This window comes from Mustela lutreola, chromosome 15 (genome assembly GCF_030435805.1).
Source record: "Mustela lutreola isolate mMusLut2 chromosome 15, mMusLut2.pri, whole genome shotgun sequence".
NCBI lineage: Eukaryota > Metazoa > Chordata > Mammalia > Carnivora > Mustelidae > Mustela > Mustela lutreola.
In genome coordinates, this window is record NC_081304.1 from 31,506,346 (window position 1) to 31,532,293 (window position 25,948).

Consider the following 25,948-nt stretch of genomic DNA (forward strand, 5'->3'; position numbering starts at 1 on the left):
GCTGCCACCAAGCACCGTGTGAGGTGCGGTGGGAACACGGAGAAATGAGTGACTGAGGGCCACAGAAGAATGTGCACACTTGGACAGCGTCTTCAAGGGTGAGTCCAAGTTTGCCCAGATTGACAGATGGGGCAGAAGACATACCTAATGGAGAGACCAACATGTCCAAGGCTTCCCATGCCCAGGTCGGTTTGGCTAGAATACAGGGTTTTTAAGGAGAGAGCAAGAGCTGGAGCTAGACAGGCTGAAGCCTGATCAATTCACTCAACAAATGTTCACTGGATACCTCCTGGGCACCAACAATTGCACCATGTGCTGGGGACGCAACAAGGTGTGGTCTCTGCCTGCTCAGGGCGCACCCATCATGAAGGAGACATGGGGAATCCAGTGGTCCATGCCCCACCCTGAAATGCCTTCAGAAGCTATGTGAAGGAATGTGGTTTTTCTGCAGTAGGAAATTAGGAACCGTTGAAGGATTTTGAACAAAAGAAAGTCACACTCATTTTAACATTTTAATTGGTAGAAGATGGACTGGAGATAGGTAACACCAGAGAGAAGAAGCCAGGTAGGAGGCCGCTGTGATAATCCACATAGGCTATGACAAAGGATTTAATTAGGCAGGAGATGTTTATCAGGAAGTGATCTGGCTATGCAGTCATAACCTGACTCTTTAACAAAGACCCCTCATTTTTTATGAGGTAAAATACATATAACATAAAATATACTATTTTAACCATTTTACAGTGTACAATTCAGCAGCATTTAGTACATTCACAGAGTTGTACAGCTATCTCCACTATTTAGTTCCAGAACATTTTTGTTACCTTAAAAGGAAACCCTATAACTATTAAGTAATCACTCCCTATTCCCCTTCTCTTGTCTCCTGGAAACCACAAATTTACTTCCTATCTCTATGGATAGGACTACTCTGGATATTTCATGTAAATGGAATCATATAATAGGTGACCTTTTGTGTCTGTTTTTTTTTCCACCTAGCATAATGTCTCCAAGCTCTATCCACATTGTTGTATCAGTAGCTCATTTACTTTTTATGGCTGAATAATATTCCATTGTATGGATATGCCACATTTTCTTTATCTGTTCACCTGTCATGAATATCTAGGTTGTTTCCACATTTTTATTATTGTGAATAACGAAGTCATAAACGTTAATGTGTAAATTTTTTTATTGTCTTTTTTTTTTTTTTTTTTTTTTTTTGCACTTCCTGCTCTTTGGGGCATATACCAAAGAGTGGAATTGCTGAGATTCCTTCTTTTAACTTAAACATTTTAGTTCCCAGAGAAATCTACTTTTTGGAACACTTACAGGAAAGTTTTCTTCACCTGCCTAAAGATTATAAATGCCAATGGTGGCATTTCTTTTGGTTTACGATTTTAGTGGTATCAGCTTCAATCCTAGACTTTTGCCTAGGGCCTGCCACCCTCTCGTCAGCAAGAAGTGATCTTCAGGAAGAGTCTGGGTTTCTGAAGTGGCCGTGGAAGCAAATTGACTTAGCTTTCTTGACTTAGAAACATATGGTCAAATTCTTTGAATACAACAGAGTCCATATTGTCAGTCCTGATTTGCCTGCCTGGATTATTCAAAGAAGGCCTGACGGGACCAGTGCTGATAATTAGAGACTCTCAGCTTCTGACCTCAGCACCTGCTTCAGGATGTAGAATTATCATTCCATGGTCATTTGAAGGATAGATGCAACACTATTTCTTCCATTGGCCCAAATATGGTCTTCTACAATGGCTAAATTAAATGTTGAAATACCTTAGCCCTCTTGGTTTTATATGTGTGTTTGGGGAACAATAATGTGCCCAGATGTTTCTGTCTGTACTGATGTGATCTAGTGGGAGGAACACTATCTTTGGACTGGACAGAAATGAGTTTTAATCCTGCTACTTCCTAGCTGTATGACTTTGAACAAGTTCTTTAAATTCTCTAAGACTAACTTCCCTCATTTGTAAAAGAGAAGTTGTAATACCATCAGGATAAGGATGACTCAGTTTTGACTAATGCCCCAAAATGCTGAGAAAAAAAAAAAAAAGATGGCAAGAATCCCCCTCATTCCAAAAGTGAGGTGCTAGAACACATACGCAGGGCTTACAAGAAGGCATCCTAGAACCAGTGTTATGATCCCTATCCTCTACCTACCGCTACCTCCCTTGCAGTACACAGAGCCAGAAGCTGTCAAGGCCAGAAGTTGATATTAGATTTCTTTGGATAGACTTGTCCCTCAGTAAGAGTTGTACTCTTCCCTTGGGAGAGAGCTAGGGAATGTCTCACTCCCACTACAAGTTTGATCAGAAGGTTCCAAGGAAACTGTAACTCCTAAATTGGGAAGAAGGCAAGACTGTGTGCTCTCACCACGGCTTTACAACATCTATTGGAGTTCCTAGCTAGTGCAATAAGGCAAGAAAAAAAATAAAAGTCATAGATTGTAAAAGAGGAAATAAAACTGTCTTTATTCAAAGATGACATAATTATATACATAGATGATCTCAAAGAATCTGCAAAATAAGCTACAAGAGCTAATAATGAGTTTAGTAAGATTACAAGGTAAAGATTAAAACCCAAAGATCAATTGTATTCCTATACACTAGCAATTAACAGTTGGAAATTTATGGATTTTAAATACTATTTCTGATAGCATCCCAAACCACAAAATCTTTAATTATAAATCCAATAAAATTTGTACAAGATCTATATGCTGAAAACTACTAAACACTCATGAAATAAAAAAGAAGACCTAATAAATGGATGGCTCATGGATTAGAACACTCAGTATTAAGATGGCAGTTCTTCCCCAATTAATCTATTGATTCAATGCAATCCCAATCAAAATCCAGGAAATTCTTTTTGTAGATATTGACAAGTTGGGGGACACCTAGCAGGCTTGGTTGGTCTACCAACCAGGTGACTCTTGATCTTAGGGTTGTGAGTCCAAGCCCCACATGGGGTGTAGATATTACTTAAAAATATAATCTTTACTTAAAAAAAAAAAAGTAAGGTAGAAGGAATACTGTTAGGTACCCACCTAAGGAGGTACATGAGCAGTTAGCCTAAAAAGACATTCTAGCTGGGCCAAAGGATTCAGTTGTAGGGGAACCTGGAGAACCCCATGGAAGCCCATGGAAGAATTGCCAGCCCTAGGCATCCGCCCCAGTGGCACCACTGTCATATAGAACTTTCTTGCCCTTGATCTTTCAGCCTCTCATCCCTGTAACCCTGGGAGGCCAAAGGGAATTTAGTGAAGTAAGTGGAGGTGATGGGAGGAACCCTCAAGGGAAAATCATCAGGTAAACCTGCAGTGGATTTCTGGAACCTCTGGACCAGGAAATCAGTTTCTGGAACTCAGTAAGAGATGAAATATAATGAAAGTCATTATTTTTTCTTTTAGATAAACATGAATTATTCACCAAAGACCTAAATTCTGTTTTATTACAGCTTCACATTTATCAAGGAGATAGAACATTTTTTTTTTGTCTCCATCTCTGGGAGGGAAGTATGACCTCACCTTGCTCAGTGGGACAAACACTGAGTGTCGTGGTCACTTTTAATTGTGGAAGAAGGTGAACTGCCCATGGGCCAGGGTGCTAAACATTGTGGTTATTTACATACTGCTCGTGTCTGTCCTGAATGATAATGCTCTTATTCCTATGCTGCCTGAAAGTGGCGAATTGTCCTCGCCCACAGAGAGAAAAATATATGATTTTTTGTGATGATCTTAATGTCAAATTTGCTGATTCGGAAGTCTGCCCTTAAGATGGAAGGTAGGAGGGTAAAGTTCTTTCTGAACCTGGTTGGAGAGGAGGATAAAGAGGAAAGGTCAAGGAGTTAAACCCAAGGATAGATTTGAGCCCATGGCTTGACTGAACTCTTGTAAGTAACTCCATTTTCTCCAAGGGCTGCATTAGCCACTCATGACAAGGGTCTTCTAGAGGCTCAGTCACTTTCGGAGGTGACTGAAGTACATTTGTGGAAGGGAAGAAGGTGATTCTAACCCTCAGGGGGAGAGAGCCCTCAAGTGTCTGAGCTCACTTTATCGGGACACTGCAACAGTGTTTATCAACCCCAAGAGTGATGTCAGATTTAATTTTGCTGTCAAGGGCTTCATAAACCTATGATGAAATGTATCCCAGAACCTAAATTACTCTTGTTGTTGTGATTGTCATCCCTGAGATCTGGTCTTTTGTGATAATCTTTCATGACATTGGGTACACCCACACCTCATTCCCCATCTCCCCTGTGAAGGATGACTGCGTTGGTCTGTGAAAGCATCAAGGTAATCCATGGCTTTCTCTCTTAGTGTTAATTTATCTTCTCTGAGATTTGCTTCAGACCTAGGATGGGATAAGGAAAAACATTTTTAAAAACCTCACTTACAGGTGTGCTGAGTATGTTTAAGTACGTCCTAAACACCCACATTAATCTTAGTCCTCATCACTTAGCTGGTACAATAATTATTGAATTATTTTTATGTGTCCTTGTATTAGCTAGGATTCCTTTTTGCAAATATTAGCAATACAACTTGAGGCTCATGTAACTGAAAAGACCAGACATTGGGACAGGCTTCAGGCATGACTGGATCCAGGGGTTTAAATCAAGGCTTCAGGACTCGATCTCTGAATTCTCTCTCTTTAGGCTCATGTGTAAACCAACTACTGCATCCAGGAGGCTGAAATAAAATAAATGGTCATATCTTCAGTCCTTGAACCCAGGAACAGATAGTTAGCTCCAACTGACGCACAGGACCAAATGTGAGAAGGGGAGAGACTCCTCAAAGGAAAATGGAGTGTTGTGACCTGGAGGAAAGGGACTGGAAGTTGAGCAGAAAAACTTAACATCTGTTAAGAGCAAATCTTGGCTCTCTCTTTTCTGAGCTCCGCCAGCTTGGGCAAGTTATTAAACATTGCTGTGCCACTTCCTCATTTTTAAAATTGGGGAAATAGCAGTCGATACTCAAGGATGTCAAAGGATTAAATCAAGTCCTCTGTGTGAAGTGCTTAATACAAATAGTAAACAGTTAAATGTCAGTTGTTATAATCATATCAATTATTCCTATTTTTGTTAAAACTCCCTAACAATAAATTAATATCTATATTTCTGGCATCTGGTATAATGCCTAGCACATAGCAAATATGTAACAAACAGCTGTGGAGTAAATGAATGGATGAATAAGGACACATGAAACCCTGAAATCATCACATTATCTCTGATTATAAAGAAAGTATACACATACACACACACAAATATATATGCATATATATATGTATGTATGTATATATGTATATTTTAAAGTATACATAGTTTAATTTTATTTTAGATTTGTTTAGGTTAATTTTATTATTTTGAAATGTGTCATCCACATAAGTGAGTCAAAAAAAACCATGCAAGTACATGCTAAAGAAAAATAATGAGTTGAGACCCAACTGACCAGCAGCTAGGTCAAGAATGAAAATCGGTGCCCTTTCCCAATTGCAGTCCCTTATCCAGCAGACGTATCCATTATCCTAATGCTTTCTAGATAATTAGTCTCTTGTTTTACTTTATGGTGTTACCACTAACATATCCATCCCCAGATCATATAGTCTTATCTTTTTTTTTTTTTTCTAACTGTATAGACTTCAGAATCTACTGTATGCAGCCATTTTTGTTTGGCATCTTTTGCTTCAACATTGTGCTTTGAGATTCTTCGTTGTCGATGAGTGGAGTTGTAGTCCATTCCTTCTCAATGCTATATGGTATTTCATTTTAATTATATATATTTAGTGTTATTGGACATTTGACTGTTACTAATATTGCTGCTTTGGTTATTCCTTACATTTCTTCTGACATATTTTTGGGAAAGCTTCTCTAGGATTTACACCTAAAAGTCAAATTGTTGGGTTGTTTAGGCATGTATATATTTGACTTTACTTGAAAATGAACTTTTCCATAAGTGCTTTGAAAAATTCGCACTCCTACCTGCCATCGATGAATAGTGGACAATCCCACTGCTAAATGCTTTCTGCAGTTGTAATTATCAGACTAAATTTTGCCAATCATGTAGGTATGTAATGAGATCTTCATATGGTTTTAATCAGAGGTTAAGCCAGTTTTTGTATGTTTATTCATCATTCATGTTTCTCCTGTAAAGTTCAAGTCTTTTGCTTGGGGAAGATTATTTGTTTTTTTAAAAATTCATAACAGTTATTTCTGTATCCGGGATATTTCTTCTTTAAGAGTTATATATGTTAAAAGCAGAAAATCCAATGTAAGCAGAAGGAAGGAAATAATGATAAGACCAGAAATTGCTAATATACAACATAAAAAACAGTGGAGAAAAATCAATGAAACCAAAAGCTGGTTCTTTGAAAAAAAATCAATAAAATTGGTAAACTAGGCAGACTAAGGATGGAAAAAAAAGAGAGAGAAAGAAGACATAAATTATTAACATCAGGAATAAAAGAGTATCAGGAGTTAAAGATGTCATTTTGCAGACATTAAAGAATATTAAAGGAATATTATGCCAACTTTATGTCAATAAATTCAAGCAATTTAAATGAAATGCACAAATTTTCTTAAAGAACATGAGTAGCCAAAGCACAATCAGGAAGAAATAGATAATCTGAATAGCTGTAAATCTATTAAAGAAATGTCTATTTAGGGGCATGTGGCTGGGATATTTGGAAGAGCAGATGACTTTTGGTCTTGGGGTTGTAATTTCTGGTCCCATGTTGGGTGTAGAGATTACTTAAAAATAAAATCCTAAAAAAGAAAGAAAGAAATGTGTACTTAAAGTCTTCCCATAAAGAAAACACCCGTCCTAAATATCTTCACGGATGAATTTGAACAAACACTTAGGAAGAAATAATACTGATTATACCCAATCTCTTTCAGAACATAGAAGATGAGGGAATCCTTCCCGACTCATTTTATGAGGCCAGCATTACAAAGATAGCAAAACCAGACAAAAACACTACAAGAAGGGAAAACTACAGGCCAGTATTCCTCAGGAACATAGAAATATAAATCCTTGACAAATACTTAGCAAATTGAATCCAGCAACATGTAAAAGGATAATACATTCTGAGATCAAGTGAGGTTCATCCTGAGAATGTAAGATTAATATGACCTTCAAAAATCAATGTAATTCATATTAATGCAGTAAAAAAGAAAAGCCATATGCTCATCTAAATAGAAAAAATATCTCACGAAACCCCACATCCATTCATGATATAAACTCTCAGCAAACTTGGAATAAAAAAGAGCCCTTAACCTGGTCAAAGATGTCTTCAGAAAATCTACAGTTAACATTATTCCTAGTGGTGAGATGTTGAATGCCTTCCTCCTAAGACTGAACAAGACAAATGTGTCTACCCTTCCCACTGTATTCTAAGTTTTAATGGAGAAAAGAGAATAAAGCAAGAGGAGGGGAAAAAGGTGTACAGAAAAGAAGAAATAAAACTGTCTTTATTCACTGGTAATGGATTATCTATATAGAAAATCTTAAGGAATCTACAAAAAAGCTACCAGAACTAATATAAGTTCCATAAGGTCACGGAATTCAATTTGAATACACAAAATTCAATTGTGTACCCATACTATTAGCAACAAAAAATTGAAAATTGAAACTTAAAGATCCTTATGTGTTTTTGATTGGGATTAAATTGATTCTCTAGATCACCTTGAAGAGAATTGATATCTTTACTAACTTGTGTCGTTCAATCCATGGACATGATATAACTGACTGAGCCACCCAGGCCTCCTTAATTTATATTTAAAAAAAGATTTTTATTTATTTATTTCAGAGAGAGAGAGAACAAGCTGGGCAGACAGACAGAGGGAGAAGGAGAAGCAGGCTCCCCACTGAGCAGGGAGCCTAATGTGGGGCTCCATCCCTGGACTCTGGGATCAGGACCCGAGCTGAAGGCAGACACTTAACTGACTGAGCCACTTGGGCACCCCAGTAAATAATTTATTTATAATTTTATTTAAAAAATTTATTTATAATTTTATTTAAAAAAAAGAATGGGGGGCACCTGGGTGGCTCAGTGGGTTAAGCCTCTGCCTTCGGCTCAGGTCATGGTCTCAGGGTTCTGGGATCGAGCCCCGCATCGGGTTCTTTGCTCAGCGGGGAGCCTGCTTCCCCTTCTGTCTCTGCCTGCCACTCTGCCTACTTGTGATCTCTCTCTCTGTCAAGTAAATAAAATCTTTAAAAAAAAAAAAGAATGGATGGGGGCGCCTGGGTGGCTCAGTCATTAAGCGCCTGCCTTCGGCTCAGGTCATGATTCCAGGGAGCTGGGATTGAGCACCACGTTGGGCTCCCAGCTCAGTGGGAAGCCGGCTTCTCCCTTTCCCACTCCCCCTGCTTGTGCTCCCTCTCTCGCTGTCTCTCTCTCTGTGTCATATGAATAAATAACATCTTAAAAAAAAAAAAAAAATGGATGTTGAATTTTTTCAACTGCTAATATAGCTAATGATCACATGATTTTTCTCTTTTATTATATTGCTTTGCTTGTAATGCATTGTCCTTTTCATATATTGCTGATTCACACTGCTAATATTTTTAAAATATTTTATTTATTTATTTGACAGAGAGAGAGAGAGAGTTCACAAGTAGACAGAGACAGGCAGAGAGAAAGGAGGAAGCAGGCTCCTCACTGAGCAGAGAGCCCGATGTGGGGCTTGATCCCAGGACCCTGAGATCATGACCTAAGCCGAAGGCAGAGGCTTAACCCACTGAGCCACCCAGGTGCCCCTCACATTGCTAATATTTTGCCTTTTATTTTTGAACCTACATTCATGAGAGAGATTTGCCTGAATTTTTCCTTTTTTATACTTTCAGGCTTGGATATCAAGTTAATGTTAGATTCATAAAATTAATTGAGGGAATGGGAGCTCCTTTTAAAATTCTCTGAAATAGCTCATACAAAATTATAATTATTTATTCTTTGAATGTCTGTAACTGCCCACATCACCAGATCTGTAGTCTACTATGTAGGCAGGTTTAAATTTACAAACTCAAATCTTCTTTGAGGTTACAGAGTTGTTCAGGGTTTCTATTTCTTGAATCAGATTTTCCTAAGAATGTGCCTATCTCATAAAACATCTCAAATGTAGTGACATAAAAACTTTCAACAATGTCCTCTTACTTTGTTTCCATGACTGTAGTCTCTGTATTTATATCACTGTTTCATTCCTGGTATGGTTTATGCGTTTTCTCTTTATTTCCCAGTCTTACCAGAGGTTTGTCACTTTTATTAGTCTTTTCAGAGGATCGATGTTTGACTTTGTTAATTTTCTCTATTGTGTTTATTTTCTGTTTCATTAATTCCTACTCTTAGCTTTGTCATTTCCTTTCCTACCTTTCTTAAGTTTATTTTGCTAATCTGTTTCTAACTTCATAAAATGGAGGCCAAGTTGGATGGTGATTTTCTTTTCTTTTCTTTTTAAGATTTTTTTAATTTATTTGACAGACAGAGATCACAAGCAGGCAGAGAGGCAGGCAGAGAGAGAGAGAGGAGGAAGCAGGCTTACATTTTCCTCAAAATTATTTAGCTCTATTAAGATCTTGCTGTGTCTTTTCACTACAGCTTAATTCTTAATATTTTCTGATTTCTACTTCTCTGATCCCTTGGTTATCTGAACATGTGTTTCTGAGTTTCTACGCATAGAAGGGGTATTCTAGTAACTTTTTGTTGTTGTCAGAGAATGCAGTCTGTATGATTTTAGTTCTTAAGAAAGGTATTGAGATTTATTTATGACCCAGTATAGAGTCCATTTTTGCAAACGTTCTGTGTATACTTGAAAAGATGGTATTTTTGTAGTTTTGGGAAATGGTGTTCTAAATTCATCTGTGATGCAGTGAAAAGGTGCCACTCCGTTCTGATAAAGATGTCTATGGAGGTCACGATCGTGTACAATTCATCTCTCTTGTTAAGGGGAGCATAGTTGACCAGAGCCCTCCTTGCCATGCGCCTCTGGATCTACCAACACATCTTTGCAGAGACACTCTTTCCCTGGGCTGTTCCCAGCAAGGAGCTGAACAGATCAAGGGCTTTATAGCACAAGTTCATTCCCTAATGGGCAACTTTGGCTGAGAGCTACCCCATCAGTCTGGCCAGCACATTTGTAGAAGCATACTGGAATCTGAAACTTTTCCTGCTTGTTTTTCCTTCTTTCTCCCTCTCCTTTCAGACCTGTCTACCACGGCTTCCTTCCCTCCTTCACAGGCAGTCTCCTCAGTAAATGTCTGGAACATCTAATCCCATCTTAGGATCTATTTCCCTGAACTGACCTAATGTCCATCAGGTTGTTCAGATCTCCTATATCCTTATTGATGATTTTTTACTGTTTGTTCCACCAGTTAATGGAAAAGGTGAGTAAAGTGTCCCATTATGATTGCTGCTTTCTTTCTCTTGGTAATTGTCATTTTTGGCTTGATATATTTGGAAATTTATTGAGTATATAAATTTAATATCCTGTTTAGCTGAATTGCTTAACTTTCCTTGTCTGAAGCATGCTTTTTGCCTTAAGTTTATTTTGCTTAATATTAAGATAGCTAAACCTTGGGGTGCCTGGGTGGCTCAGTGGCTTAAGCCTCTGCCTTCAGCTCAGGTCATAATCTCAGGGTCCTGGGATTGAGCCCCCCATCGGGCTCTCTGCTCAGCAGGAGCCTGCTTCCCCCTCTCTCTCTGCTTGATGCTCTGCTTACTTGTGATTTCTGTCAAATAAATAAAATAAGATCTTAAAAAAAAAAAGATAGCTAAACCTTTTCTTAGTAATCTCTTTCATTTTTTCGCTTTCAAACTCTGTATGCTCTCGCTTAAGATACATTTCTTAGGAAAAAAATGCGTTTCTTAGGAGCAGCATATGGTTATTTTTTAAAAAAATATATCCAGTCTGACAAGCTCTGTATTTTAGGGGAAGCATTTAATTCATTTACATTTGTTATAATTATTAATATTTTCAGGTTTATGGCTATCATGTTTTTAATTTCTGTTTTTCCCACAAGCTCCACTTATCTTTCTATCTTCTCTTGCCCTCGTCTAGATTGATTTGTTGTCTTTTCCATTTTCTTTCCTTCCACTGGCTTAAGAACTGTTTCTGCTCTGTAAGTGGTTTCTCCAGAAACAGCAGTAAATAACTTACCAACATCAAAATTACTCAATAATTTTACTCTTCTGAAAAATATGAAAACCTCACCACCTCCATTTACACTTTCCTGATGTCTGTTCTGTTATTGCTGTGCTCCTCAGTTCCCTCAGTTTTCCTTTCGCAATTCCATGCCTATTACATCGTTGCTTTCTATAGTCAACATTCTACCTGCTTTTCACCGTGTATGTGCCTTATTCCCTCTTGCTTCTCACACCTTACGTCAGGACTCATTTTTTCTTTTGCCAGGAGTGAAGGTTTGGTACCCAAGTCTCTCAGTTTTTCTTTGTCTGGAAGTGATTTTTTCCCCTTTCATTACAGATATGGAATTGACAGCGACCATCATTTTCTCTCCACACACGGAAGATATCCTACCCTGTCTTTTGATTTCTGTTGATACCAGTGAGTAGTAAATTGTTTCTCACTCCTTTAAAAATAATCTATCCTGGGGCGCCTGAGTGGCTCAGTTGGTTGAGTGTCTGACTCCGGGTTTCGGCTCTGGTCATGATCTCATGGGGTGTGAGCTGGAGTCCACTGACGGGGGCTCCGTGCTCTGTGCTCAAGCCCCTCACCCCAATGCTCATATTTTCTCTCTTTCAAATAAATAAATCTTAAAAATAAAATGTATCTTTTTTCTCTCATTGCTCTTAAGATGTTCTCTTTGTCTTTGGTGTTTTGCAATTTCACAGTGATGGATACTCATATCTCGTGATGGTGAAATAGCAGAACACCAAAGACATCTATCTATCTATCTATCTGTCTATCTACTTATCTACCTATGTGTCTACCTACCTACCTGCCTACCTACATAGCTTTTCCTTGGGATTCCTTGGATTTCTTGATTCTTTGGGTTGGTTGTTTCCTGAGTTCTGACAATATTCCGTCCCATCTCTTCGGATGTTGCCTCTGCCCCATCCTCTTTTCCTTTCCTTTTGGAACTGTAATTAGACATTTGTTACAATTCTTGATCTATCCTTCCTGTCTTTATTTCCTCTTTCATTTTGTCTTGGTCTCCCTGTGCTGCAATTTGGAAATGTTTTTCAGACCAGCTTTCCAGTTTACCCATTCTCTTCACATGTGATTTTTCTAATAAATCTGTCCATTGAATTGTTTGTTTGTTTTTTGAGCCCATAAGGGCTCTTTTGGTTCTTTTCCAAACTCATTTGATCATTTTTTATAGCTTCTTTTTTCTTGTATGAGTTTTCATGCATGGACTTTGTTTGTACCCAACTTGTAGACATGGTTATTGTATAGTCTCCATCTTACTGTTCCAGGATCTGAGGTTGTTCAGGCAGGTCGTTCCAGGTACCAGCTGCTTCTTACTCTTAGTTCTCAGTGCCTTGGTCCATGTGTATTTAGTATCTTCCTTTCTTTCTTTTCTCCTTTCCTCCCTCCTTCTCTTTCTCTTTCCTTCCTTCTGTCATTTAACTTTAACCTGATCATTTGCCTTGACATTTTATAGGTGGGACTACTTTGAGGTCTGGGATAAACGTGGCTTCCTCTAAAGAGGACTCCCTTTATCTTCTGCCAGGTGCCAGAGGCATTTCTATATCCTGGGAAGACTCCAGTTACATTCTCCATTTGAGGTGTACAGGCCACCCAGATAGTGTGCATTTTTTGCTATAAACTGTCATGGACAGCCTGTAGTTTAAAAGTTTTGTGGTGAGGCACCTGGGTGGCTCAGTCAGTTAAGCAACTGCCCTTGGCTTAGGTCATGATCCTGGAGTCCAGGGATCGAGCCCTGCCTTGGGCTCTCTGCTCAGCGAGGAGTCTCTTCTCCTGCCCCTCCCCCCTCTTGTGCTCTTTCTCTCTCTCATTCTCTCTCTTTCAAATAAATAAATAAAGTCTTCTTTTTTTTTAAGTTTTGTCAGCATGGAGGTTCCTCAAAAAGTTGAAAATAGAGCTACCCTATGACCCAGCAATCACACTACTGGGTATTTACCCTAAAGATACAAATGTAGTGATCCGAAGGGGCACGTGCACCCAAATGTTTACAGCAGCAATGTCCACAATAGCCAAACTATGGAACGAGCCCAGGTGTCCATCAACAGATGAATGGATAAAGAAGATGTGGTATATATATAATAGAATACTATGCAGCCATCAAAAGAAATGATATCTTGCCATTTATGAGGATGTGGATAGAACTAGAGGGTATTACACTGAGCAAAATAAGTCAATCAGAGAAAGATAATTTTCATATGATCTCCCTGATATGAGGAATTCAAGTGGCAAAGCGGGGGGTTTGGGGAGTAGGGAAGGAAAAAATGAAATAAGATGGGATCGTGAGGGTGACAAACCATAAGAGACTCTCAATCTCACAAAACAAACTGCGGGTTGTCAGGGGGAGGGGAATATGGAGAGGGTGGTTGGGTGATGGACATTGGGGAAAGTATATGTTATGGTGAGTGCTGTGAAGTGTATGAATCTAACGATTCACAGACCTGTACCTCTGGGGCTAATAATACATTATATGTTAATAAAAAAAAAATCCCTTCCCCAAAAAAGTTTTGTGATGATTCCTGGTATGTATGTGCATGCGCACACACACACTCATACACATCTATCCTTTCAATTGTAAGGTTTGAGGAAGGTTTTCCTTGCCTCCAGGAGGAAGTTGGAGGTGTTTCTGAATCCATGTTTTCACTACAGGAATAGCTTTTGGAGATATCCCATCTTTATGCTGGAGGATCTCTTGTTAGACCCCATCTTGGGCATACTTGGGGCTTTGGCCCCTTTTTTTGTAAGTCTACGAGGCCCTGAATGTCAAAGTTCAAGTTCACCAGGTTCAGCAAATATCCTTGGAGTGCTGTGCGCAGTTTACAACTCTGAGCTCCACATCATTCAATCCCTGGGCTGAGGATCCCTAACTTTTTTGTTCATTCATTGATGCCCTTCAATTATTTTAAATCCATAATGTTTAGTTGTTTTCAGTAAGTAGATTGATTTACTTATAGTAAAATGGAAATGGAAATTAGTTTCATGGCAAAAGAAAACACTCATGTTTTATTATTCAGTAGTCTTCATGTAAATAGTACAGATAGTATCTATTGAAAATCCATGGCATTTTTGTAGATTAATCATACTGTGTATTTGAAAAGTGCTTTTAACTTTTCAAATTGCTTTCACATGTATCTGTGGTTCTCAAGGGGGGTGGTGCTGCCCTTCAAGGGAGTTTTGAAAATCCGAAGGAGTTGTTTTGGTTGTCATTATGAACTGGACCTTTAGTGGCCTTTAGTGGGGGAGTGGTGGGTGGTAAGCGTTGTCAGACTCCTACAATGCATAGGAGAGCCTGCCCGAAAGATAATTGTTCTGAGTCTCCTATGGCTTTTGAGTATCCCCCAGACCTGGAGACCCTGAATGTCTGGAGAGATTTCAGGATAGGAGGTGTGTTTTTTCTCATATTTTTTAATACCTTATCCCAGGTCATAACATACAGAATTATTTTACTATTATACTTTTTAATAGAGCCTAGCTTATTTGGGAGAATATCTTTTATTTTCTCCACTTTGATAATTTTTAATCTGTCTTGGTATGTTTTTCTTGCTTCAATTCAGGTTCGATCTCTCTGTTTCTTATCCTGTACCTACAAATTCAGTTTGTTACCACTTCTCCTGAAATTAACTTCATTGTGATGGACACCTCTGCTACTTGTTTCATAAGTTCTATTTCCAAACTAATATGTTTGTTATGACCCATTGTTGTCATCTTACTCACTCACTGTGCCTCATAATGGCATCATGCCAGGGCATTTATAGATTGAACTAGAAATAGCCACAAATAACTTGCCAAGATACTCAATAACTCAATGTACCAGGAGACCAGCCATAGTGATACATCACCAAATGGGGGGCTGCATTGCAATAAAACTTTATTTACAAACACAGGTGGTAAGGGCCGCCTGGTTGGCTCAGTTGGTTAAGCATTCATGGGACACTTGATCTCAACTCAGGTCTTGGTCTCAGGGCTGTGAGTTCAGGCCCTGCACTGAACTCACCAAACAAAACCAAAAACCAAACAGGTGGGGGGACAAAGATAGCCTGGGGCTATTGTTCCCCCACTCCTGTTCTATATCATGCCCTTCTAAGCACTCCAGACAGACCCACAGAGATAACCAGAAAAATCATTATAATTCTCCCCTTTGTACTTCTATGTATTTCCCAAATTCCCAAAACATGTATTGTTACTTTTATCCATTACTTTTATATGTGTGCATTGATGTATTTTCACAGGTCCCTTTATTTTCTGGAATGAGGCCTATTCCATAACTCATAGACATAGTCCAGAGTAAACAGGCACAAAGACCGTATTATGAAGAGTCTCTTTCCCATGTCTGTTCCAAGCCACCTATGTCTCTTCCCCCCAGGTGAGCAGTGTTACTCTGTTCTTTGTGTTCCCAGAGACATGTTACCACGTGCAGTCAGGTGTCCAAGAGACACCATTTACATTGAGCTTCTGGGATGCCACTGACATAGAATACAATGGAATTGTGTCCCTTGGAGTTGTGCCATGCAGTGGTGTGACCAAAGTTTATTGTGTATATGTGTGTGTAAATACATGCTTACACATACACATAGATATGTGCATGTGTATTTTTTCTACTACCCCTTCTCAAAACCAAGGCTAGCATATTCTGTGCATACTGCTCTACCTTGCCTTTTATTTCCATTTAATAGACCTTGATACTTATTCTGTATCAGTTTGCAAATGTCCTCAATTCTTTTGGATGGTGGTGATGCTGACAAGGAGGGTGGCGATGGTGGTCCCTTACTGAGTTTTGTGTGTGTGCTGGGCATCATTCCCAGTACTCCGCCTCTATGACTCCTACAGCGTTCACAACAAACCCATGACACAGGCATAGGGAGCTTGGGACCCAAAGTCATAGATGATACGTACTTACCTTTGGAGGTTAAAAAAGGATTCTCTCCTGATTCCTTCTAGTCCTGGTGTGGGGCTGTGTTTCACACTTACATTTCTTTTCCATTTGGAGTTCTTCCTGGTATAAGTATGAGATCAGGAGCCAACTCCATTTCCCCTGATGGCTCCAGCTCTTCCCAGCACAGTTTCCCTGCTGTTTCCAGATGCTACCTTTCCCACACATGAAAGTCTTGAATGATATGAGCCTATTTCTGGACTTTCTATCTGTTCCATTGTCTGTGTAGTCAAGTGCTGGCGCCACACTGTTTTAATTCTTGAGGTTTTATAATTTGTGTTACTATCTTGTAGGGTTTTATCTCCCTATTACTTTCCTTTCTCAGAGCTATCCTGGATATTCTTGACTTACTTATTTTTCCACATTAATTTTTTTACTGTGGTAAAATAGACATGATATAAAGTGTTCCATTTAACCATTTTTTAAAAAGATTTTATTTATTTATTTGCAAGACAGAGAGAGATATCACAAGTAGGCAGAGAGGCAGGCAGAGAGAGAGGGGAAGCAGGCTCCCCGCTGAGCAGAGGGCCCAATGCCGGGCTCGATCCCAGGACTCTGAGATCATGACCCAAGCCAAAGGCAGAGGCTTAACCCACTGAGCCACCCAGGGGCCCCTCATTTAACCATTTTAAGTGTACAACTTAGTGATGTTAAGTATACTCACATTATTGTGCTGTCATCATCACTATTTCCAGAACTTACTTTTAATCCATTTCTAGAACTTTTTAGTCATCCCACACTGAAACTCTGTACCCATTTAACAATGACTCCTGTTCCCCCCTCCCCTTAGACCCTGGAAGCCCCCATTCTACTTTGTGTCCCATGAATCTGACTATTCTAAGTACCTCTCATCAGTGGACTCATACCGTATTTCTCCTTTTGTGTCTGCCTTATTCCACTTTACAGGATGTCCTCCAGGTTCCCCGACACTCTAGCCTGTATCACTTCTTCATGGCTTTTGATAGACGCATAATATTCCATTGTACATATGTGCCCCGTTTTGTGTATGCACATATCTGTTGCTGGACACGGGGTCGTTTCCACCCTTAGGCTGTTGTGAATAGTGCTGCTAAGAGCTTGGGTGTGCTCTGCATTGATTTCAGAATCAGTTTGTTCAGCCGCACTGTTCTTTTGCTTTTATGATTACTTGCTACCCCAAATCCTCCCATACCTACACCTTCCAACGGTTACTTATACTTCATTCAATCACAACATGCCCCAAATGTGTTTCTGGATTCCTCTTCCATCACTGCAGGGTGGACGGCTTGTGCTTCTGCCTGGCATGCCCCCTTTCTTCTTCCTCTCCAGAAAGCTGTGAGACTGCTTTTCACTCTTCTCTGCTCTCTGGTTCTGGCTTCTTGGAACAGTTCTGAGAGACTTTTTTTAAAAATATTTTTTTATTTTTTAAAAGATTTTATTTATTTATTTGACAGACAGAGATCACAAGTAGGCAGAGAGAGAGAGGAGGAAGCAGGCTCCCCACCTAGCAGAGAGCCCGATGTGGGGCTAGATCCCAGGACCCTGATATCATGACCTGAGCTGAAGACAGAGGCTTTAACCCATTGAGCCACCCAGGTGCCCCGGTTCTGAGGGACTTTGCTGGAACTTTTGGTAATAAATTGCTCTTCTTGCACTTCTTGCAGACCCTACCCTCCTCCAGCCTAATAATGGAGCTCCTGGGCATTCTTGCCCTGGCCTCCCTGCCTCTGGAAAGCTCTCCTGGCTAGCCACATCAGTGCTGGCCCCTCCTGAAAGCCTTTTTGCTTCTCCCTTGTCTGTAACTGCGGGGCTGCTGGTCTCCTTCCCTTGCCACTCACCCCCTCACTCTTGTTGAAGAGCCACTCTGCTTGGGCACTGTCCCTGCCTCTCACCCCCTCCATCACCCACTGCAGGTGGCACAGTGCTTTTGCATAGTAGCTGCTGATTTGAATTGTGTTAAATCAAGATCATCTTCCTCTGCACGCTTGGGTTCAAGTAAAGCACCCAAAGCCCTCCCACTGCAGGCACAGGACCTCAGGGAATTGCTCCTGACATCATTCTGTTGGGGATCTGTGATGTCTGGGCATAGCCTACTTCCCCTTAAGGTCCAGCTCTCCAGGTCTTGATTCTGGGGTTCTGGGGTCCTGCGTCCCTGTGCCTGAGCCACCTTCCCAGGCCAGCTCTGTGATGAATTCTGAAAAGCAGGAGGCAGATGGGCTACAACTATGATCCAGTTCATGCCTGGGTCATTGTGTGATGGGCTCTCTGCCCTTCAGGCCACAGCTATCATCCTGAAAAGTTCTCTGCAACCTGATTTTTTGTGAACGTGTGTATGTCTGTGTGTTTCATTACACTTCATGTGCATCTTAATTTCTTCTTTCTCTTTATTTCTGAACATTAAAATTTCACTTGTTCAACAACTGTTTACTGGGTACTTCTTTTGTGCTGGGCACATGCAGTGAACAAGACAGACAAGATTTCTACTCTCATGGATTGTACATCCTCGTGGATGGGGGGAGGGAACCAGCAATTAACAAGGAATCAGAAATTAGTGCAGTAATTTTAGAGAGTGAGAAGGACAAAGAAGAGAAACAAGGATAATGTGCTAGAAAAGGATTTGGGGATGCTGGAGAACATTTTGGATTTGGGTGTTTCTTCTTCTTCCCTTTTGAGATCCAGCTTCCATGCTGTTAGGAAGCCCATGCTGCCACATGGAAAGACAGAAATAGAGGCTAATTGAGGCCCTCAGCTGGGCTCCCAGCAGGACATAAATACGGCAATGAACTAGAAAGCAATGGATGGGGAGGTGACTTTAGAGAGGCTGAGCAGAAAAGGCATTTGTGAGGAGGTGGTATTTGAACTAAGATTTGGAAAGTAATAGGGATGTGTCCATTCAGTGAGTGGAGAAAGAACATTCCAAGCAGGATGAATAGCATGTGTGAGGGCCTCAGGAGTGAAAGTCATTCATTTTGTTTGAGAACTGGTAGGGGGTGATGGCATGACATAGATTGGAAAACCAGGCCAGAATCAGATCACATAGGACCTTTTAGGCTACACCAAAGGGCTTGGTTGCAGTGGGAAGCCACTGGAAGGATCGGATTTGTATCCTATAGGGACCTCTCTGGCTATTCCAAGGGAAGTTCCAGAGGGTAAGTTAGAGGTAGAACTCATCTATAAGGTGATTCCCTTTGCAAATATTTAACCTATGAAAGAAGCCAACATAGAAAAAGATACATTGGATGGGATACAGATGGGGAAACTCAAGTCTAGAGAAGTCAAATGATGGGCGCGATTGAAGAGAACAGATCCAGGAGTTCACGTGGGACTCATGATGTGGATCAAGGAGACTGGGGGATACACAGCAAAGGACACCATTTACTTTAATTCCCCCAATTTTGCTTCAGTTACCAGTTTGGTAAGAAGAGAATTTCAACCATCTGCAAATAATCCAAAGGCCTTACTAACCTGCCCTCCCACCCACCACCACCCCACCCCCCAAAGAGAAAAAAGAAGCCAACCCCAGAGCTTGTATGCCTGTATTCTCCACAATCATTTCTCTGTATTACAGCTCTTGTCATCTTGCATTATACATGAATAACTAATCAACCAAACACAAACCCACTGATGAAAAAACACATGTTGGATCTAGAATGTGAGCAGGGTAAATAATATTAATCTCACTGGTAAATAACAAAATGGGAGCCAACATGAGGGATGTTAAGACAAGAATTGTGTTTCCAAACACTTCTATGAAAGGAAACTTCGAAGGGACATGGGGAAGTGGAAGACTAGGATCAGGTTCACCATTATTGGCATGTACTGCCGCCATCTTTTCTTCTTCTGGCTTTCATAAGCATAAGGAATATCATGGGCCAAACAACTGGCCATTTAAGCTATTGTCTACCTTACCCAGCTGGACAATTTATGTAATAATCTTCTACTCTTCTCTAATGATTGTGTAGGTGTTAGTTTTAACTCACTAGTCATTACTGAAGTGGGTGCCAACAAAGTCTTATGCTTTTCCAACTTCCGCAGTGCATAGCACCATGAGAAGTGTGCAGTAGGTGTCCAATAAATGCATCCTTCCACAAATATTCTAAATGAAGTCCATCTCTGCCTCTAGCATTTTTTCAATAAGGTGTTTCTTGACCAGTAAGGATGAACTCCTAACCTCCACATCCAGAGAGTGGTCTGGAAATATTTCAGCTTTTCTCCTCTTCCTCCTGGATTTTTTGGTGGCACCTGACAGTGTGGAGACCTTTCAGCAGTCTTCTGTGACTCTGAAATTTCCTGGTTCTAATCTTTCCTCACTCGTGGACTCTGCTCTCTGACCTCCAACAATTCTTTTCCTTTGCACTTGCAAGTACATATGCCTAAGACTCTCTTTTTGTCTCTTGTCATTCTTTCCTGATAAGAAATTAATTACATCTCATTTCAAATCAATGCATGTGTCTATTATCATCTGTCATGTTATATGCAAGACGCCTGCTTACGGACCTGTGGCTCTAACATAGACTAGACTCCAGGTGCCCTCATGCCCCGCCCCAAGCCGGGAGCAAGGAGATGCTCAGTATACAAGCCCAACTGAGCAGACCCTGCCTGGTCAGGGGAAGAGTAGTACCCCCACTCTACAGAAAGAGCACCCCATCAGGCTCAGGGAGGCTAAGTGAATACTGAAAGCACGATTCTGGGTCCTAGCTGCTGAGATTCTGTCTTCAATGCAATACGCATTCCGATTTTGCCAATTGTAAAAGGACTGTCAAGCTAATCTTGATGCTGTCTAAATACTGGCATCCAGTCCTTTTCATGCTCTTCTGAACAGGCTTGAATTTGCCAGTGCCGCTCTTAAAATATAGCCCGCAGGACTGAGCATAAAACTGCATGTGGCCTGACCTGCCAGCACGCGCTGGGATTACGGCCTCCCTCCTTCCACACTCCGCCGTTCTATTAATAGAGCCTAAGATTGCATTAGGGTTCTCAACAGCCTCCTTGCGCTGTGGGTTCACATCAAGCTGGTGATCAGCTAACCCCCCGGGTCTTCCTCACGAATGCCTTCTGTCAAGCCAGACCTCCCCATCAGCCACTTGGGCAATTGATTTTTTGAATGTTCATGATTATCTGTGATCCAGACTAGAAGATACAAAGCCGGGGCTCGCCCTCCTTTCTTGTGTAGCATCTGCCGAGTGGGTGATGGGGTCTTGGGGCCTGCTCGGAACCCAGAGGCGTGGCCATCCACTGCTGGGGGCCCTCCAGCATCATCGGATCCACAGAAGCAAGAGGATGGTGGCAAAATTAATTTTCTGGTTCGCTTCAAATTAGACTTATGTTCATTCCTTCTCCTCCTGGGTGATGATCCTTTCTTCATCTTGTTCTAATTCTGGGTGTTTATATGCAGAGCCTCGTGTTCCTCCCACCCATGGGCACAGCAGCTACACTTTTGTTTCTTATGCCCTCTCTCCAAGCGGTATTATTTTTAGCACGAGTATCTTACTCAGCAATTTGCTGTAAAGTCTGTCCTCTATTGTCCTCACTCCTGATCTTTTCTCTGATTCCTTTCTTCCTTCTGTCTCTGTGTGTCCACACCACGTGCAGCTAAATAGATGTAATTTCCGCCAATTTGAACCCCCTTCGGCGGTTACAGTGCTTTCTCCCTTCCCCACCTTTCCCTTCATTTGTTTGCAGCCACTTGGACGTGGTAACTGTAGAAGCTGCAGTGGTGGGTCTCGGTTTCAACTTGAGGAAACCTCAGGATCTGCGGGGCTTGGGTCTCGCAATTTGAAGGCAGGCCCCAGCCCCACCCCCCAGCTCTGGAATCTGGGGCCTGGAGGCCAGAGGCAGCTTCTCTCTCTCCACCGCCAGCAGAGGGAACTGAAACGCATGGGCGCAACTGGCGTTCCCCGCATCCACCAGAAGAGGGCGTCATAGCCACGGTCCTCCAAAGCTGGAAGTGATCACACAAGAAATAGATCCTGGAGGGGTCGGCCTCCAGAAGACCCAAAGATGTGATGGGATGACACTGCAGCCATGCTTCCTACTGATGTTTTGGCCACCTCTAATACTGGATGAATGGTAAAAAGCAAAGGATTTTGAAGACGTGGACCCAACATTGGTCCAAACTAATGGGTGATTTTGTGCATTGAGCTAGGAGCTGGTTGCTGGCACCCTGGCAAGCTGATGGGCTCTGGGGCTAGACGGTGAAAGCCTAGGGGAATGTTTGGAGGTCCCAGACATAACTGCGGTGTGTGTGAGGGGGCCTGGGTGGAGGGACCCCTGCACGTTTCCAGCTGTGGCACCGAGGTTTCTGTTTGACAAGGCAGAGCGCGGTGGGGATGAGGCAAGTGCTCTAACGGATGCAGAGGCCTAAGGGAAGGTGACTGCGGCACCGAGTCAACTATTTCCAGGTGGAGTTGAAAGGCACAGCCATTTTCTCCTGCAGGCCCCGGCACCTTTCATCAAGACCAAATTGGTAACTGATTAAAAAAAAAGAAAAAAAAGAAGAAGAAATGGAAGATTAAGCCCGAGAGGCCAGAGGAGAAAATGGTTTCCAGGTGGAAGGGACCACTGCTCTATTAACACCAAGGAGCCCGCTGTTTTCCCACCCTCCCGGGCAGCGCTGGGCACCCGCCAGGTATAGAGGCAAAGGGCTCCCTAACTGCCAAGCTGCGGAGACGCTTAATAAAATATTTACCTACATGTATAAGAATAATGATGACTGAATGACAAACGGCTGTGAACCAGCTTTCAGCTGCAGGGGAGAACTGCTGTGGGATATTACCCGTGAAAACGGGAACTTTCTCTTTGATTCCAGAGGCTTCTCTCCTTTGCCTGCCACGCCTACACTCAGGTGAGGAAGCCAAGGTTGGGGAGGGGCTCAGCAGCCTGGCACAGGGTATCCCCTACAGGGAGCTGCCACCCGGAGGGGCTGGAGCCTGCCTCGTACCCAACCCCAAGCTACTGTCCATCTCTTACAACTCCTGACGAATAGAGATGTCCGGAGCCCCTGTCCGCCACTGTGCCTAGAAGGGGCCTCGCTGCGGTCACCCCATAAATGATGTGGACATTTATTAGGAGTCTGACTTTTTCTCACTCAGCTAAACTTGTAAGCAGCATCTGCCCCGCTGGATGTGATCATTTTGAGTTGGGAACGAGGAACGTGGAAGGCAGAGGGGACAAAAAGGAGCAAAAGTGTTCAGCCACCACACTAGATTTCTAGCTGTGTCCTATGGGAACATGGAAAGGCAAAAAAGAAAAATTTCGGCTAAATATGTGTTCCCTACCCCTCCTTCCATTAGGGAGCTTTTTTGTTGTTGTCGTTTTTTTGTTTTTTTGTTTGTTTGTTTGTTTGTTTTTTGTTTTTTTGCATTTCCTTCCCTAATCTGGGAAAGAAAGAACAAAGCAAAGCAAATTTTCTCCATCGTTTAAATAGACTTTTAGGTCTCTAAGTATACCAGACAATGTTGGGAGTAAATTCCACAGAAAGATATTTATATGTTAGATAAGTAAAGAGTGTTTGAAAAATAGTTTCACTTTCAGCCTCATTCCCTCTGCCTTTGTTCTTGTTCTTCCCAGATATTTTACACCTCCAGTTACGACTGTTAGATACCATCCCGGCTTTCCTGTTTTACACCGCTCTGGAATAAGGACCAGCCAACGAAGGGTGTGTATGCACATGCATATTTTCCGTTTCTTGGAAGAAAACAAACTAGCTTTGAATTTAAGAGCATGCTCAGAAGTTGTAATTCTTAAGGAAAGAAGCTATTTATTTATCGAAGGGAAATACAAAGGGCCCATTACTTTCAGACACGAAATTTATACTTAGTGAAATTTTCATGAATAAAAACTCATTTCACTAAATAGTTTCTGGTAAAAATATGGTTTGCTTTTTTGGTGCAAAGTCTGCCATGTCTATTCTTAAAGGGAGGCTTGTAAGAGACTATGAGAGATGAAGCGAACACACTCTTTAATCAGAGACGCACTTGGCTTGGCAGTGAAATGCAATCCTAAAAGTAAACAAAGTACATTGTGTGAAAAAGAGCAAGTTTAGATTAATCTTGCTTTTCCAATTTGAAAACATGCTCACGGTTGTTAGCAACTGAGTCAAGACGTTTAAATCATATATATACTTTTATATCTTGACAGTGACCTTTTATAAGTGTGCAGTGGGGATAAGATGATGAGCAAAGCGATGCTCCAGAAAGAGCATTTTAGGTAATTGAACATGAAATGTGTTGCAATCTGATAACATTAATAATCCTCAATCGCTACTTTATATCTAATATGCAGTTCATTTGGCCTGAGTCTAACTAAAACGCTCTATAAATGTTAGCATGTGAATCCTGGCGCAAGCCTATAAAGTGAGCAGTTCTATTTCAGTGCGTTGTGAAGTATCTTTGTATTCGTTATCTATTCTGGACAACAAATCATCCCAATTTAGTAGCTTCAGACAACAAGTCTTGACTATCTCACACAGTATCTGAGGGTCAGGAATTGGGAATGGCGTAGTTGGGAGGTTCTGGCTTAAGGTTTCTCACAAAGTTGCAGTCAAGGCAAAGGCCAAGGTAGCAGTCATCTGAAGGTCTGACCGGGCCTGGCAGATCTGCGTTTAATGTGCCTAGCTCACAGTCCTGGCAAGATTGTGTTGCTGGTAGCAAACCTCAGTTCTTCTCCACGTGGGCCTCTCCACTGGGCTACTTGATCATCTTCATGATATGGCAGCTGGCTTCCCCCAGAACAAGTGAGCTAAGAGAGAGCAAGGCAGAAGCCAGGATGCCTTGTGTGACCTAGCCATGGAATTCACCCCCCATCATTTCCCTCATATGCTGTTCATTAGAAAGCAGTCACTAAGTACAGCAGACACTCAGAGGGAGGGGAACCAGGCTCCATTTCTTAGAGGAGTATTAAAGAAGTTGCGGTCATATTTTAAAACCACCACGACCCCCTATTTACAGATGGGGCAGTTGAGATGGGTGGTGGCTTATCGGCTCAAGGTCACCAAGCTATTAGTATGATCCTACGTGCCAGGTGGCAGGCTGTTTTATTTTCCCTCTGCCGTGCCATCTACATACAAAGCAAAGCAGAAAACTTCACATTCCTAGCATCAGTGCACACAAAATTAAAATCTCTCTCTTTAAAATGGCCAAGATCATCTAAAAGCAGTAGTGGACTTTAGGTTTAGAAATGGATGAAATGGACATTAGACTGGGAAGTAGGAGTCAGGTATCCTCTGAATCAGGTCTGTGACTTTTGAAGAAAACACTTCTTTCGAGGTTGGTTTCCTCCTTTGTAAAACAACATGGGTTAGCTAAATGGTTTCCAAACTTGGTTTCCCATCTCAGTCTTTGGGGGAATGAAAGACTCACTGGCCTTGTAACTTCCAGGAATCTTTTTTTTACCTTTCTTTTGGGAGAGAGAGAGAGAGAGAGAGCATGTGCACATGTGCACCTCTGGGTGGGGGGAGGGACAGAGAAAAAATCTTAAGCAGGCTCCACACCCAGCACAGAGCCCAAAGCCGCGCTCAATCTCATGACCCTGAGATCATGATATGAGCCCAGATCAAGAGCTGGATGTTTACCTGATTGTGCCACCCAGGTCCCCAGTAATCTCTGGGAATCTTTATAATTAAAAGGCCCCTGGGAGTCAGATGGACAGTTCGGTGTATGCGTACACCGAACGCTAGCTCTTGCTGAGCTAGATTACTTCTCATGCTTCCAGCTCAAACATTATTTGAACGCTTCCCTTGGACTGCATGTGCCCAGGAAAATCAATGGTGCTCAAGCCTGCAATCATCAGGGAAATGTCAGAAAAATATGATGCCTGGGGCCCCACCCTAGGCAAAAGACATCAGACATTCTGGGGTAGAGCTCAGGGATCATGATGGCTTGCTTGTTT

At 41.5% G+C, this 25,948-nt stretch overlaps 1 long non-coding RNA gene across 3 annotated transcripts in view; it reads right to left on the minus strand.

Annotated features, from left to right (window-relative positions):
* Positions 1 to 2,467: 2,467 nt before the first annotated feature.
* The window catches only part of LOC131815672 (uncharacterized), a 33,044-nt gene continuing 9,563 nt past the window's right edge, over positions 2,468 to 25,948 (minus strand). The window contains exon 3 of one of the 3 annotated variants that reach the window (XR_009347805.1): positions 2,468 to 4,352. This is a non-coding gene — a long non-coding RNA (uncharacterized LOC131815672). Of the gene's footprint in view, positions 4,353 to 23,800; positions 24,061 to 24,130; positions 24,800 to 25,948 lie in introns of those variants that run through there. The other 2 variants (XR_009347803.1, XR_009347804.1) reach the window with 2 other exon arrangements.